Source organism: Chiloscyllium plagiosum, unplaced genomic scaffold (assembly GCF_037043375.1).
Source record: "Chiloscyllium plagiosum isolate Xiang-an unplaced genomic scaffold, Cpla_swu_hap1 HiC_scaffold_10, whole genome shotgun sequence".
Taxonomy (NCBI): domain Eukaryota; kingdom Metazoa; phylum Chordata; class Chondrichthyes; order Orectolobiformes; family Hemiscylliidae; genus Chiloscyllium; species Chiloscyllium plagiosum.
In genome coordinates, this window is record NW_028270148.1 from 109,915,683 (window position 1) to 109,933,055 (window position 17,373).

The 17,373-nt window shown below is 43.1% G+C and overlaps 1 protein-coding gene across 9 annotated transcripts in view; it reads right to left on the reverse strand.

Moving 5' to 3' along the window:
- The window catches only part of pak5 (p21 protein (Cdc42/Rac)-activated kinase 5), a 212,078-nt gene that overhangs the window by 170,277 nt on the left and 24,428 nt on the right, over positions 1-17,373 (reverse strand). For 2 of the 9 annotated variants that reach the window (XM_087991657.1, XM_087991658.1), the window contains exon 3: positions 7,927-8,040. The exons of the other annotated variants lie outside the window; for them this stretch is intronic. The gene's annotated coding sequence lies outside the window, so the exon portion shown is untranslated. The remainder of the gene's footprint in view (positions 1-7,926; positions 8,041-17,373) is intronic. 9 annotated transcript variants of the gene reach the window in all.

A 17,373-nucleotide genomic window follows, 5' to 3' on the forward strand; every position in this document is an offset into this window, starting at 1 on the left:
TTTCTAAATTCTGTCTCCAATGATCCTACCCCATTAGCTATCTGACGAAGAAGCAGCACTCTGAAAGCTTGCACTTCCAAACAAACCTGTTGAACTATAACCTGGTGTTGTGGGATTTTTAACTTTGTCCACCCCAGTCCATCACCGGCACCTCCGTATCATCACTGGCAGAAGGCAGAGAGTAGAGATAAAGGGATCCTTTTCAAGATGGCAATTAGTGATTTGCAGAGTTCCACAGGGGGCAGTGTTGGGTACCAAAGCTATTCACATTATACATTAATGATCTGGACAAAGGTATTGATGCCATTGTTGTTTAGTTTGCAGATGACACAAAGATAGATGAAGGGATAGGTAACGTGGAGGGAGCAGGAAGGCTGCAGAAAGACTTGGACAGGCTGGGAGAGTGGGAGAAGAGGTGGCACATGGAATAACAGTCAGAGATTTACAGAATAAAAAACAGACCCTTCGGTCCAACTCATCCATGCCGACCAGATTTCCCAACCTAATCTAGTCTCACTTGCCAGCACCTGGCCCATATCCCTCCAAACCCTCCTATTCATGTACCCACCCAGATGCTTTTTAAATGTTGCAAGTGGATAGCCTCAGTCACTTCCTCTAACAGCTCATTCCATACATGCACCACCTTCTGCATGAAAAAGTTGCCCCTTAGGTCCCTTTTATATCAAATCTTTCACAGTAAAATCTATGCCTTCTAGTTCTGGACTCACTCACCCACCCCAGGGAAAAGACTGTCTACTTATCCTATGCATGCTCCTCATGATTCTATAAACCTCTATAAGGTCACCCCTCAGCCTCTATGCTCCAAGGAAAACACTCCCAGCCTATTCAACCTCTCCCTACAGCTCAAATCCTCCAACCCTGGCAATATCCTTGTAAATCTTTTCTGAACCCTTTCAAGTTTCACAACATCCTTCCTGTCGGAAGGAGACCAGAAGTATATGCAATATTCCAAAAATGACCTAACCAACGTCCTGTAGCCTCAACGTGACCTCCCAACTTCTTTACTCAATACTGTGACCATTAAAGGAAAACATACCAAACTCCACCTTTGCTATCTTATCTACCTGCGACTCCACTTTCAAGGACCTATGAACCTGCACTCCAAGGTCTCTTTGTTCAGCAACACTCCCTATGACTTTACCATTAAGGTGTATAAGTCCTGCTAAGATTTGCTTTCTCAAAATGCAGCACCTCGCATTTATCTAAATTAAACTCCATCTGCCACTCCTCAGCTTATTGACCCATCTGATCAAGATCCAGTTGTAAACAGAGGTAACATTCTGTGCTGTCCATTACACCTCCAATTTTAGTGTCATCTGCAAACTTACTAACTATACCTCCTATGCTCACAACCAAATCATTTATTTAAATGACTAAAATGTATATGACCCAGCACAGATTCTTGTGGCACTTCACTGGTCACAGGTCTCCAGTCTGAAAAACAACCCTCCACCACTCTGTCTTCTACCTTTGAGCCAGTTCTGTATCTAAATGGCTAGTTCTCCCTATATTCCATGAGATCTAACCTTACCAACCAGTCTCCCACGGGGAACCTTGTCGAACGCCTTACTGAAGTCCATATAAATCACATCTACCACTCTGCCCTCATCAATTCTGTTACTTCTTCAAAAAACCCAAGTTCGTGAGACAGGATTTCTCAAGCACAAAGTCATGTTGACTATCCCTAATCAGTCCTTGCCTTTCCAAATACATGTATATTCTGTCCCCTAACATTCCCTCGAACAACTTGCCTACCACCGACGTCAGGCTCACTGGTCTATAGTTTCCTGGCTTGCCCTTAATACCTCAAAAAAAATGGCAGCACATTAGCCAACCTCCAGTCTTCTGGCACCTCACCTGTGACTATCAAGGATACAAATATCTCAGCAAGGGGCCCAGCAATCACTTCCCTCGTTTCCCAGAGTTCTAGGGTACACCTGATCAGGACCTGGAGATTTATCCACTTTTATGCATTTGAAGACATCCAGCTCTTCCTCCTCTGTAATATGAACATTTTTCAAGATGTCACCATCTATTTCCCCACATTCTATACCTTTCATGTCCTTTTCCACAGTAAACAGTGATGCAAAATACTCATTTAGTATCTCCCCCATCTCCTGCAGCTCCACACAAAGGCTGCCTTGCTCATCTTTGAGGGGCCCTATTCTCTCCCTAGTTACCAGGTTGTCCTTAAATGTATTAGTAAAAACCCTTTGGATTTTCCTTAACCTTATTTGCCAAAGCTCTCTCATGTCCCCTTTTTGACCTCCTGATTTCCCTCAAGGATACTCCTACTACCTTTATACTCTAAGGATTCACTCAATCTATCCTGTCCATACCTGACATATACTTTCTTTTTCTTAACCATAACCTCAATTTCTCTAGTCATCCAGCATTTCCTACACCCACCAGCCTTTCCTTTCACCCCACCAAGAATAGAATGTGTCTGGACTCTCGTTATCTCATTTCTGAAGGTCCTCCATTTTCCAGCCATCCCTTTATCTGCGAACATCTACCCCCAATCAGCTTTTGAAAGTTCTTGCCTAATACGGTCAAAATTAGCCTTCCTCCAATTTAGAACTTCAACTTTTAGATCTAGTCTATCTTTTTCCATCACTATTTTAATCGTAATAGAATTATGGTCGCTGGCCCCAAAGTGCTCCCCCACTGACACCTCAGTCATCTGCCCTGCCTTATTTCCCAAGAGTAGGTCAAGCTTTGCATCTTCTCTAGTAGGTACTTCCACACACTGAATCAGAAAATTTTCTTGTATACACTTAGCAAATTCCTCTCCATCTAAATCCTTAACACTATGGTAGTCCCAGTATATGTTTAGAAAATTAAAATCCCCTACTATAACCACCCTACTATTCTTGCAGATAACAGAGACCTCCTTACAAATTTGTTTCTCAATTTCCAGCTATTAGGGAGATTATAATACAATCCCAATAAGGTGATCATCCCTTTCTTATTTCTCAGTTCCATGCAATTAACTTTCCGGGAGGTATTTCCAGGAATTTCCTCCCTCAGTACAGCTGAAATGCTATCCCTTATCAAAATCGCCACCCCCCATCCCCTCCTCTTTTGCCTCCATTTCTATCCTTGCTGTAGCATTTGTATGCTGGAACATTAAGCTGCCAGTTCTGTCCATCCCTAGGCCACGTTTCTGTAATTGCTATGATATCCCAGTCCCATATTCCTAACCATGCCCTGAGTTCATCTGCCTTCCCTGTTAGGCCTCTTGTATTGAACTAAATGCAGTTTAATTTATCAGTCCTGCCTTGTTTTCTGCTTTGTCCCTGTCTGCCCTGACTGTTTGACACTCTTCTGTTCTCAACTGTACCGTCTCAGATTGATCTCTTTCCTCATTATCTCCTCTGCTTACTAGTTTAAATACTCCCGAGCTGCTAGTATATTAATCCCCTTCCAATGCAGGTGCAATCCTTCTTGTATAGTCACTTCTACCCAGAAGAGATTCCAATAATCCAAAAATGTAAATCCTTCTCCCATACACCAGCCTCTCAGGCATTGCATTCATCTGCCCTATCCTCCGATTCCTATCCTCACTAGCTCATAGCAACGGGAATAAGCCAAGTATTACTATTCGAGGACTCCTTTTTAAATTCCTGCCTTCAGAATCTCATCCCTTTCTCTTCCTATGTCCTTGGTACCAATGTGTACAGTGACCTCCTGCTGGGCCCTCTCCCACTTAAGAACACTCTGCACCCTCTGAGACATCCTTGATCCTGGCACCAGGGAGGCAACACACCATTCTGATTTTTTGCTGCTGGCCACAGAAAATCAAGAATTCCTGTTGAAGGGCTTTTGCCAGAAACGTCGATTTCCCTGCTCCGCGGATGCTACCTGACTTGCTGTGCTTTTCTAGCACCACACGCTTGAAAACTTTATAACACACTGATCAGTCGACAGATGGAATACCATGTGCAGTTCTGGTTGCCACATTATCAGAAGGATGTGATTGCACTGGAGAGTATATTCAACAGAATGTTGCCTGGGATGAAAAGTCTCAGTTATGTGGAAAGACAGGATCGGTTGGGTTTGTATTCTTTGGAGGAGAAAGTGAGACTTCCTGAAGAAGGGCTTATGCCCGAAACGTCGATTCTCCTGTTCCTTGGATGCTGCCTGACCTGCTGCGCTTTTCCAGCAACATATTTTCAGCTTTGTATTCTTTGGAGTAGAGGAGGCTAAAGGAAAGACCAGATTGAAGTGTACAAAATTATGACAGGCTTAGACAAAGAAGATTGTGAGAATCCTTTCCTCACAGCAGTTGTGTCTAAGACAAGATGGCATAAATGGCCTTACTTCCACTCCTATGTCTTATGGTCTTAAGATAAGGAGGAAGTGGTTTAGAGGAGGTATGAGGAAACATTTTTCACCCAGGTGGAGTTGGAAATATGGAACATACTGCCTGAGAGAGAGTGGTAGAGGCAGGTATTCTCAACATTTAGAAAGCATCTGGATAAGCATTTAAAATTTCAGGAATGATAGGCTGACCAAAGTGGAGATAAATGGGATTAGTGCAGTTTGGTATTTGTTGGCTGGCATAGTCATGGTCAGCCGAAGAATCTGTTTCTATGCTGTAAGACTCTATGACTCTATCATAACAGTAAGTTCACTTTAAAAAGTACTTCTTTGACTGTAATGTTTTGAGACCTCCAATGGTTATGAAAGGATAAATTGAAGTTTTTCTTTTTATGTCTTTTCTGAAACTTGCAGGTTGGTAACATTTTCTGGTTTACAGTTATGTATGCATTATCTGAAACATCATTTATCCACAGAACACCCAACCAACAGAAGCTGTGTTGATACTTTTAATCAAACTGCTCAGAGACATAACATTCTCCTTGAGCATGTGGGATCTAAATTTAGGTCTCTTGGTTCAGAGTTAGGGACATTGTGCCACAAGAGACATACTATATGCTGTGTACTATGCAGTGTCTGACTTTTTTTAATAATCTGGGATCACTGCAGAACAAGATAAAATGACAGACTATTGCAGGGAGTCTATTCTACAGTCTGTAAATTGCTTTCAGATTCAAATTTTGATCTACCCAAATCACCTGCAGCTCAACCATTTAAAAACTTTCTTGCCCTTCCTCTACTTATGTTCTCTGCCATTAAAATAGTCCAGAAAAAAATTAATGTATATCTCTCCCTGCGCAATATATAATTCTTCTTCCAATATTCACAATCCACAGACATTTCTTTCTCAATGCTGTTACTTCTAAACTCATCCCGTGACAATTTCTCTCCAGCATTTCAACTATCTTTCCCCAGTTTAGCACAAACCAATATAACTGTACATTCAAAGATTGTGCAAAGATTTGTAGCTCGGGTGCTCGTTGCTGTGGTTCTGTTCGCCGAGCTGGAAGTTTTTGTTGCAAACGTTTCGTCCCCTGGCTAGGCGACATCATCAGTGCTTGGGAGCCTCCTGCGAAGCGCTTCTTTGATGTTTCCTCCGGTGTTTATAGTGGTCTGTCCCTGCCGCTTCCGGTTGTCAGTTTCAGCTGTCCGCTGTAGTGTTTGGTATATTGGGTCCAGGTCGATGTGTTTGTTGATGGAGTTTGTGGATGAATGCCATGCCTCTAGGAATTCCCTGGCTGTTCTCTGTCTGGCTTGCCCTATGATAGTAGTGTTGTCCCAGTCGAATTCATGTTGCTTGTTGTCTGTGTGTGTGGCTACTAAGGATAGCTGGTCGTGTCGTTTCGTGGCTAGTTGATGTTCATGTATGCGGATTGTTAGCTGTCTTCCTGTTTGTCCTATATAGTGTTTAGTGCAGTCCTTGCATGGTATTTTGTACACTACATTCGTCTTGCTCATGTTGGGTATCGGGTCCTTCGTTCTGGTGAGTTGTTGTCTGAGCGTGGCTGTTGGTTTGTGTGCCGTTATGAGTCCTAGGGGTCGCAGTAGTCTGGCTGTCAGTTCCGAGATGCTCCTGACGTATGGTAGTATTCACGAGAGAAGAAGAAAAGGATAGCCAACTCCCATTCCTAGACGTGATGGTACAGAGAACACCAAACGGAGAATTCACCACAAGGGTATACAGGAAAGCCACACACACAGACCAAGTCCTAAACTATGAAAGTAACCACCCCAACACACACAAACGAAGCTGCATCAGGACACTATTCAAAAGGGCCACAACACACTGCAGTACACCAGAACTGCAAAAAGAAGAAGAGGAACACCTATACAAGGTATTCGCCAAAAACGGATACCCGCGCAACTTCATCAACAGATGCCTAAGAGAAAGACCACGGAACGAGGACATACCACAACCAAAAGGACTAGCCACACTCCCATACATCAGGAGCATCTCGGAACTGACAGCCAGACTACTGCGACCCCTAGGACTCATAACGGCACACAAACCAACAGCCACGCTCAGACAACAACTCACCAGAACGAAGGACCCAATACCCAACATGAGCAAGACGAATGTAGTGTACAAAATACCATGCAAGGACTGCACTAAACACTATATAGGACAAACAGGAAGACAGCTAACAATCCGCATACATGAACATCAACTAGCCACGAAACGACACGACCAGCTATCCTTAGTAGCCACACACACAGACAACAAGCAACATGAATTCGACTGGGACAACACTACTATCATAGGGCAAGCCAGAAAGAGAACAGCCAGGGAATTCCTAGAGGCATGGCATTCATCCACAAACTCCATCAACAAACACATCGACCTGGACCCAATATACCAAACACTACAGCGGACAGCTGAAACTGACAACCGGAAGCGGCAGGGACAGACCACAATAAACACCGGAGGAAACATCAAAGAAGCGCTTCGCAGGAGGCTCCCAAGCACTGATGATGTCGCCTAGCCAGGGGACAAAACGTTTGCAACAAAAACTTCCAGCTCGGCGAACAGAACCACAGCAATAACTGTACATAAAAACAAAAATCTCAAAAATGATGCGCAACTCTAACAGTGATATAAGTTAACTATACATTCACCAGCATTTTGTGTTCCTAAATGGAAAACAGATCAAACATGAATTCAATTGACTAAACCAGAATCATAATTTCCATTTGTTTCAGCACTGCTAATTAAAAGATGGCAAAATAATTAGGCCAAATATCAAACACAGGTTATTTAAATTAATTCTGGAGAAAACTAAATTATAGAATAGTTTTTTGAATCAGTTACAAATCAAAATGAATTAATTATTGCTTCTGAAGACACTTTTGAAGCACACTGAGCCATGACCTTACAAGTAATACCATATATGGATTGAAGTACTGAGAGCTCAGCCTCCCATCTGATAAAGGCCATCTGTAAACTTGTTTCAGGTAGTCGTCCAACACTTCCATGTTAAATGAACTCGATTTTCCTCATTCCTTATAATTAGCATACATCTTATTTCAATTTACATGATGTTTCAAAATAGCTCATATCTTTCCATGTAAATATTTAATTGGCAACATGGTGGTTTCTGTTGAAAAAGGGGAAAAAAAACAAGTTTGTGATTTTGGTGGTGGGAAAGCCGCTCAGTTGTGTGTAATAGCACTTCTGGCCATAAAAAAAACCAATAGTTCAAAACTTAGAGAAAACAACATTTAAAATCCTAATTTAAACTTCTGTCTAATACTATCTAATCATTTTGCCATTAGCAGTGATCCTGCAATAGTAGCTTATCCAGGACCCTAAAAGCATTTGCAGAGAGAACAATACAAGATTCTGAATAGACCACGCTTCACCTCAAGCCTGCTGGGTCATTCAGTGAGATTATGACTCATCTGCATCTTAACTACAATTACCAGAATCTCGTTATGCTTACTTTAAAAATAAAATCACTCAACTATGAAAATTGGGGACTCGTTTGGCATAGTGGTAATGTCCCTATCTCTGGGCTGGAATACCTGTGTTTCGGTTCCATCTGCTCCAGGGGTAAGCCAAAACACTGCAGTATGATGAAAATTTCAATTGACACAGCGTCATGTGGATAAAAAAAAATCCAGATCTGAACAATCCTTCTGTGAAAAAAAAATTCTAGTTCTTAAAACTACATTGTGTACATTGGCAGATAAATCTGTTACCAACAACACAACATGAAGATATGATCTGATGGTTAATTTCAAGGCATTTGAGATTAAACAAATTATAAGCAATAACAATTCACATTAATATTGCATTTTCAAAATAAGTGCTTCATTGGAATACTCAAAAAACCAACACCAAGTGTCCAGATGTTCTGGCTGTCTTTATCTCAACCACCTGATGAAGGAGTGGCGCTCCAAAAGCTAGTGCTTCCAATTAAACCTGTAGGACTATAACCTGGTGTTGTGAGATTTTTAACTTTGTACACCCCAGTCCAACACCAGCATCTCCAAATCATGACCCTTCAGTGGGAGGGAGTCCTACCTGAGAAAACTGAAGGCTAATCCGTTTGGCCTGCAGATCTTGGACAAAGATACCATAATAATGGACATTATCTCAAGGAGAGCTGGCAGTCCAAGCAAAGACAGCCAGAACATCTGGATGCAGACAAGTCCAGGGTCATGCAAAGGGAGGGATTATGGAACAAAGGAGGTAGATTTTGCAGGCCACGCAAGGGCCAAAGATAGGAGAAATATCTGGTGGAGGGGCACCCCAAAGCATACAGAGTATCCAACAATTAATATTCCAGCACTTCCTCTCTGCCTTTTCCATAAGTTGATATCAAAGTAACCTTTTCACTTCTGCTCAATTCCCTTGACAACTACATTATGGAGAAAGTGAGGTCTGCAGAGGGCCTGTGCCCGAAACGTCGAATCTCCTGTTCCCTGGATGCTGCCTGACCTGCTGTGCTGTTCCAGCAATAAAGTTTCAACTACATTATGGCACGGGCAGCATAATATTTGCACCAATTAGTTTGGTAACAACTGAACTGCCAATTATTTAAAATGATGAGCTGGCTACTGATTTCAGTACCCACTCACCTGCCATATTACAGGACTGGATAGTGGATTGGCTTTTTATGTGCTTCCCATCAATACCATATTATATCAGGCCATCAGAAGGGATCATAAAATCTAGATCATTTGGGTTGATAAAATTGCTTTCATTGAGCTTTTAGTTAAGAAGCATCAAAAAAGAGAAGGGGGGGGGGGGGGGATGAGCAGGTTTAGTAGGTAAATTCTATAGAAGAGAACCTTAGGCAACTGAAGGATGGTGAGTAGAGAAAACCAAGTACAACCCCAGAATTGGATGAGTACAAATATCCTGAAGAGTGATCAGGCAGGTGGAGATTACAAACATAAGAAAGGGGGAGACCACCGATAGATTTGCAAAAAGGGATGAGTGTTTTAAAACTGTTTTGTCACTGCATCAAGGTGATTGGGGCAATTACCTGGGTATAAGTTAGGACAGAGGAAACAGAGTTGTCATTATCTCAAGTTCATGGAGAAATGGTAGACTGGAATTATTGAGACTGGACATACCAAAGGTATAGTCTAGATTAGAGTCGTGCTGGAAAAGCACAGGTCAGGCAGCATCCGAGGAGCAGGAAGTTCGACATTTCAGGCAAAAGTCCTTCATCAGGAATAGAGACAGAGTGCCTGAAGGGTGGAGAGATAAATGAGAGGGGGGTTGGGGTGGGGAGAAAGTAGCGTAGAGTACAATAGGTGAATGGGGGTGGGGATGAAGGTGATAGGTCAGACAGGAGGGCAGAATGGATAGGCAGAAAGGAAGATAGGCAGGTAGACAGGTCATGGGGACGGTGCTGAGCTGGAAGGTTGGAGCTAGGGTGAGGTGGGGGAAGGGGAAATGAGGAAACTGGTGAAATCCACATTGATGCCATGCGGTTGAAGTGTTCTGAGGCGGAAGATGAGGCGTTCTTCCTCCAGGCATCAGGTGGTGAGGGAGCGGCGGTGAAGGCGGCCCAGGACCTGCATGCCCTCGGCAAAGTGAGAGGGGGAGTTGAAATGTTGGGCCACAGGGCAGTGGGGTTGATTGGTGCGGGTGTCCCGGAGATGTTCCCTAAAGCGCTCTGCTAGGAGGTGTCCAGTCTCCCCAATGTTGAGGAGACCGTGTTGGGAGCAACGGATACAATAAATTATATTGGTGGATGTGGAAGACTCCTTTGGGGCTTTGGATGGAGGTGAGGGAGGTGTGGATGCAGGTTTTGCAATTCCTGCGGTGGCAGGGGAGGGTGTCAGGAAGGGAGGGTGGGTTGTTGGCGGGTGTGGACCTGACCAGATAGTCACAGAGGGAACGGTCTCTGCAGAAAGCGGAAACGGTTGGGGAGGGAAATATATCGCTGGTGGTGGGGGAAATGTCGTCGAATTATGTGGTTTATGCGAAGGTTGGTAGGGTGAAAGGTGAGCACCAGGGGGGTTCTGTCCTTGTTACGGTTGGAGGGGTGGGGTTTGAGGGCGGTGGGGTGGGATGAGGACGAGATGCGTTGGAGGGCATCTTTAACCACATGGGAATGGAAATTGCAGTCTCTAAAGAAAGAGGCCATCTGGTGTGTTCTATGCTGGAACTGGTCCTCCTGGGAGCAGGTACGGTGGAGATGGAGAAATTGGGAATACGGGATGGTACTTTTGCAGGAGGTAGCTGTGGGAATCAGTGGGTTTATAAAAAATATCAGTGTCAAGTCGGTCATCATTCATGGAGATGGAGGGGTCCGGGAAGGGGGAGGAAGGTGTCAGAGTTTGTCCAGGTGAATTTAAGGTCAGGATGGAATGTGTTGGTGAAGTTCATGAATTGCTTAACCTCCTCGCAGGAGCACAAGGTGGCACCAATGCAATCATCAATGTAGCAGAGGAAGAGGTGGGGAGTGGAGTGGTGTCGGTGTAACTACGGAAGATGGACTGTTCTACGTAACCAAAGAGACAGGCATAGCTGGGGCCCATACGGGTGCCCATGGCTATCCCTTTGGTCTGGAGGAAGTGGGAGGACTCGAAGGAGAAATGGTTAAGGGTGAGGACCAGTTCAGCCAAACGAATGAGTGTGTCGGTGGAAGGGTACTGTTGGGGACGTCGGGAAAGGAAGAAACGGAGGGTTTGGATGCCCTGGTCATGGCGGATGGAAGTATAGAGGGACTGGATATCCATGGTGAAGATGAGGCATTGGGGGCCGGGGAAACTGAAGTCTTGGAGGAGGTGGAGGGCGTGGGTGGTGTCTTGAATGTATGTGGGGAGTTCCTGGACTAGGAGGGATAGGAAAGTGTCGAGGTAGGTAGAGATGAGTTCGGTGGGGCAGGAGCAAGCTGAGACAATGGGTCAGCCAGGGTGGTCAGGCTTGTGGATCTTGGGAAGGAGGTAGAATCGGGCGGTGTGGGGTTCCCAGACTATAAGGTTGGAAGCTGTGGGTGGGAGATCTTCTGAGGTGATGAGGTTCTGTATGGTCTGGGAGATGACGGTTTGGTGATGGGGGTTGGGGTCATGGTCAAGGGGGCGGTAGGAGGAAGTGTCTTCGAGTTGGCGTCTGGCTTCAGCGGTGTAGAGGTCAGTGCACCAAACTACCACTGCAGCCCTTTATCCGCTGGCTTGATGGTGAGGTTGGGATTGGAGCAGAGGGAGTGGAGGGCTGTGCGTTGAGGGCGAGAGGTTGGAGTGGGGTAGACAGGTTGAAGCGGTTAATGTCTTGGCGGCAGTTGGAAATGAAAAGATAGAGGGCAGGTAATAGGCTAGCACGGGGTGTCCAGGTGGATGGAGTGTGCTGGAGGCGGGCAAAGCGGTCCTCGGAAGGTGGGCGGGAGTCCCGATTGTAAAAGTAAGGTTGGAGGCGGCGGAAGAAGTGTTCAACATCAGGGTGTGTATTAAATTCATTGATGCGTGGGTGGAGGGGGATAAAAGTGAGGCCTTTGCTGAGGACCAAAGGCATAGATGGGGGCTTCAATGAAAAATAAAGGGAATCTCTGGTCCAGATCCAGGTCCATACTCTCCCAATTGAACTCAATTCTTTGGAGTACATACATCGCATCAGGAGGCATTCTAAATTGGCCTTCAAAAATGCTGCGTTGATGAGCTGAAATGTTAGTTTGCCTTTTGGAAGGTCATAACATGTGCATTCCTGCCATTGAGAGTATTTGTTGTGCACAGAAGCTTGCGTACATGTAGAAATTCATTCAAATAAGAAATGTCAGATTTTTGGTACAAACAAGACTATTTAATGAAGATTAAGTGTGAAACCCAGTTTGATGCTGCGGAGAGTTATAATCTTTTATTTATTAAGAGTTTAGGATAACTTTGTTAAAGCTTCAGAAAAGGATCTGCCTTCAGAGCTTTAGGAAATAATTTTAGATATTTTCTAATTGACCTGTTCAGAGATGCTATTACATGCCCCGGGAGCAAGTGGGACTTAACCCAGGACTCCCATCCAAATTTGTCAAATGGGAAACCTAAGGATCAGGTGGGACACTAATTTTACACACCAAGTTACTCAGACTTCAATGGAAGGTACAATCAGATGGGATGGAAACATCAATATTAAATGTCCATAATGTTAGCTACTCTATTACTGTTGCAGGCAGTGCATTCCACATCCCTACTACTGAGTAAAGCAACCAACTCTGACATCTGTCCTATATCTATCATTCCTCAACTTAAAGCTATGTCCCCTCGTGCTCGCCATCACCAGAGGAAAGAGGCTGTCACTGTCCATCCTATCTAACTCTGATTATCTTGTATGTCTCATTAAGTCACCACTCAACCTTCTTCTCTCTAATGAAAAGAACCTCAAGTCCCTCATAAGACCTTCCTCCATGCCAGGCAACATCCTGGCAAATTTCCTCTGAATCCTTTCCAAAGCTTCCACATCCTTCCTATAATGCGGTGACCAGAACTGTATGCAATACTCCAAGTGCAGCCACACCAGAGTTTTGTACAACTGCAGTATGACCTCGTGGCTCAGAAACTCAATCCCGCTACCAATAAAAGCTAACACACTTTATGCCCTCTTAACAACTCTATAAACCTGGGTGGCAACTTTCAGGGATCTATGTACATGGACAGCGAGATCTCTCTGCTCATCTACATTACCAAGAATCTTGCCATTAGCCCAGTACTCTTTATTCCTGTTGCTCCTTCCAAATGGACATCTCAGAGGTCTGTAGGACTGGACAAGATTAGAGATCCTTCTGATGGAAACAGACATACTATTTTGTTCTCTCCATTCAAGCTTATTTACATGAGAAATGACAGTTGCTCAAGTCAGCATCCCTGATTGCTAGAAGTTAAAGCTGCTATAATTAAGTGCAACAACTGGCACTTATACACACCAGGAAGCATTATTGACATTGCATAGATGGCTAACTGCAATGACAAGATTATGGATAAGTAGCAATGCAGTTTGATTTATTTATTTTTCCATATCTGCAGGAGATACAGATTGCTAGCCAGCAGCTGGGTTTCCTACTCTTGCCAGTTTATTACAACATGGACTTCAGATTTAAAATTAGGACATAGATCAGCTGTTGAAACATATACTGTACGGTTAAAGCCAGCAAATTCAGGGAATTCAGAACTACGACATGAGTTAAAAATATCGAAAGCTTGCTGGCCCATTTGTATTGGCTAATGTGTTAACCTCAACTTTCCTGTTATTTTCTGAAATATTTTAGTTTTGCAGATTGTTGCAAATAACTAGTTCATGATTTATATTAATATTGCAGAGATAATTTTCAGTGCTGAAAAGATTAAAGTTAGGATTAGTTGTAAGGTTATAAAGGTATTTAATATACAGGCCTTTCAAGATTGCCAAAACACCCGAAGAAATGTGGTTCAAAATGTGGATTGTATGTGTAAAAAGGTCAGAATAGAAGAGATAGAGCTATAAAACAGATGAGATTATTTACCAAAAGAACTGGAGGCACATCTGCAATCACTACTGTAATGGCATTGCACAGAGACGTTTGTATTTTGGGAGGTAGAACGCATTTACTTCGCCAGGTCAAAAAAAAATTGTAAATTAAGGATAATTATCCTAACAGTCAATGAGGACATTCCAGATCAGGCTATATGAGCGCAGAATTAGCTTTTCTGCTTTCAGATTATATGGGCTTTTGTTGAGAGTTTGTTGTAGCTTGTGCTTGATTTGTACATTTTGCAACTCACTATCATTCCTCAACTTAAAGCTATGTCCCCTCGTGCTAGCCATCACCAGAGGAAAGAGGCTCTCAATGTCCACCCTATCTAACCCTCTGATTATCTTGTATGTCTCATTAAGTCACCACTCAACCAAAGAAAATGGCAGTAATGCCAAGTCCTGTAAGTAGAATTTAAAAAAAATATTTCATTGCTCACCATTTTGAACTTGGACAAGGCTTAATCTCGGTTTAAACTCCGAGGGTACAGAAGATGAGAGAGTGTTTAAAATTAGTGGAAGAATCAACAATGATCCTCTACAGAGAATTTGTCCTGAAGAAAGCAACGGGTTAGAAGTATTGAAAAATAAACAGATCAAAGAACTAAAGCACCCGCAGTCAAGAGATGATAAATTGAAGTTTTATCTTTAAGATGTATCCTAACTACTACTACCTTGCCACTGCATACTTCCAGTAAGGTATGATGGAAAACATTTCAAGTTGATGGGTGTAAGAAAAAGTTTCCCTAATGACTATGAGATGCCTATCTCTTGCAGAGTCGTAACTCCATAAAATAATAAAATAGAATTTTTATTGGCAGAGATTTTAAGATAGTTCATATCATTTTTATTACATCAAGTGTAAAAGTGTACACAGCACTAAGGAAACCAAAGGCACACCAGGAGATACAAAAGAAGTGTAGGAAAGGCAAAGTTACAGTGATTATGAGGGATTTCAATATGCAGGTGGACTGGAGAAAATCAGATAGGTAGTGATTCGCAAGAAAAGGAATTTGTGGAATATCTACAAGATGGCTTTTTGGAGCAGTTTGTGGAGGAGCTCACTAGGGAACAGGCAATACTAAATTTAGTGTTCTGCAATGAGGGAGATCTGATGAGGGAGCTAAGGTGAAGGAACCCTTAGGAGACAGTGATCATATTATGATTGAATTTACTCTGCAATTTGAGAGGGAGAACATAGAATCAGAGGTAGCAGTATTACAGCTGAATAATGGCATGAGTGAGGAGCTGGGTAGAATTGACTGGGAGAGGAGCCTAGCAGGAAAGAGAGCAGAACAGCAATGGCAAGAGTTTCTGGGAGTAATTCAGGAGACAGAAAAGATTCATCCAGGGGAAAAAGATGCATAGTACAGGGATACAGGGAGAATGAGGCAACCATGGTTGACGAGAGAAGTCAGAGACAGCATAAAAGCAAAATAGAAAGCATATAACGTGATGAAGGACAGTGGGAACCCAGAGGATTAGAAAGCTTACAAACAGAGGGCAACAAAAAAGAAATAAGGAGGAAGATGATTAAATATAGGGGAAAATTGCCAGTAATGTAAAGGAAGACTGTAGCAGTTTCTTTAGATATATAAAGGGCAAAAGAGAGGCAGAAGTGGACACTGGACTGGAAAATGATGGAGAGATAATGGTGGGGAATAAGGAAATGGCTGAAGAACTGAATATTTATTTCACTTCAGTCTTCACGGTGGAAGACACAAGTAATATCTCAAAAATTCAAGAGAGTGAGGGAGCCAAGCTGAGTATGGCTGCCATCACCAAGGAGAAGGTGCTAGGATAACTAAATGGCCTGAAGGTGGATAAATCACCTGGACCAGATGGACTATACCCCAGAGTTCTAAGGGAGACAGCTGTAGAGATAGTGGAGGAGTTGGTAGTGAGCTTTCAAGAATTACTAGAGTCAGGGAGGTTCCGAGGACTGGAAAATTACAAATGTGACACTCCTGCTTAAAAAAGGGAGTAAGGCAAAAAAAAAAAGGAAAATTACAGACTGATTAGCCTAACCTTAGTTGTGGGTAAGATCCTAGAATCCATTGTGAAAGATTAGATTTCTGAATACTTGGAAGTGTATGGTAAAATAGGGCAAAGTCAGCATGGTTTCACCAAGGGGAGGTCATGCCTGATAAATCTGCTAGGATTCTTCGAGGAAGTAACGAACATGTTGGACCAAGGAGAACCAATGGATGTTATCTATCTGGACTTCGAGAAGGCCTTTCATAAGGTGGCGCACAGGAGGCTGCTGAGTAAGATAAGGGCCATTCATGGTAGAGGCAAGGTGTCTGGCAGAAAGCAGGGAGTGGAGATAAAACGGTCTTTCTCAGGATAGCAGCTGGTGAGAAGTGGTGTTCTGCAAGGCTCAGTGTTGAGACCACAACTTTTCACTTTATACATTAATGATCTATATGAAGGAATTGAGGGCATTCTGACTAAGTTTGCAGATGATCCAAAAGATAGAAAGTGGGGCAGCATTGAGGTGGTGGGGAGGCTGCAGAAGGATTTGGTCAGGTTAGGACAGTAGGCAAAGAAGTGGAAGATGGAGTACAAAATGGGAAAATGTGAGGACTTCGGTAGGAAGACTAAAGACATGAAACATTTTCTAAATGGGGAGAAAATTCAGAAATCTGAAGTGCAAAAATACTTGGGAGTTCTCGTCCAGAATTCTCTCAAAGCAAACTTGCAGGTTGAGTCAGTAGTTAGAAAGGCAAATGCAACAATGACATTTATTTTGAGAGGACTTGAATATAAAAGCAGGGGTGCACTTCTGAGGCTCTAGTCAGACCATATTTGGAGTATTGTGTGCAGTTTTGGGCCCCATATCTTAGGAAGGATGTATTGGTCCTGGAGTGGGTTCACAGGAGGTTCACGAGAATGGGCCCAGGAGAAAAAAGCTTAACATAAGTGGAACCTTTAAGGATGCTGGGTCTATACTCTGAGTTTAGAAGGAATGGGGGGGGGGCAAAATATCTAATAGAAACTTACACAATTTTGAATGGCTTGGACAGAGTGAATGTTGGGAAGATGTTTCCTTTGGTAGGAAAGACTCGGACACAAGAGTACAGCCTTAGAATAAAGGGAAGACCTTTCAGAACAGAGATAACGAGAAAGTTCTTCAGCCAGAGAGTATGAATCTATGGAATTCACTGCCACAGAAGGTTGTGGAGGTCACGTCATTAAGTATTTTAATATGGAGATAGATAGGTTCTTGAGTATCAAGGGGATCAAGAGTTACTGGGAGAATGGGGTTGAGAAACTTATCAGAGTCAAAAAATATGGCACTGCAAAAGCACAGCAGGTCAGGCAACATCCGAGGAGAGTCGACATTTTGGATAAGTCCTTCAACAGGAATGTGGGCGGGGAAGGGGGCTGATTGAATGGCACAGCAGACTCAATGGACTGAATGGTTTAATTTCTACTCCTGTCTCTTATGGTCTTATATATACGTATATAAAGATGTGTAATTATAGAGTCTACAATTTTATTAATTATTTGAGAAT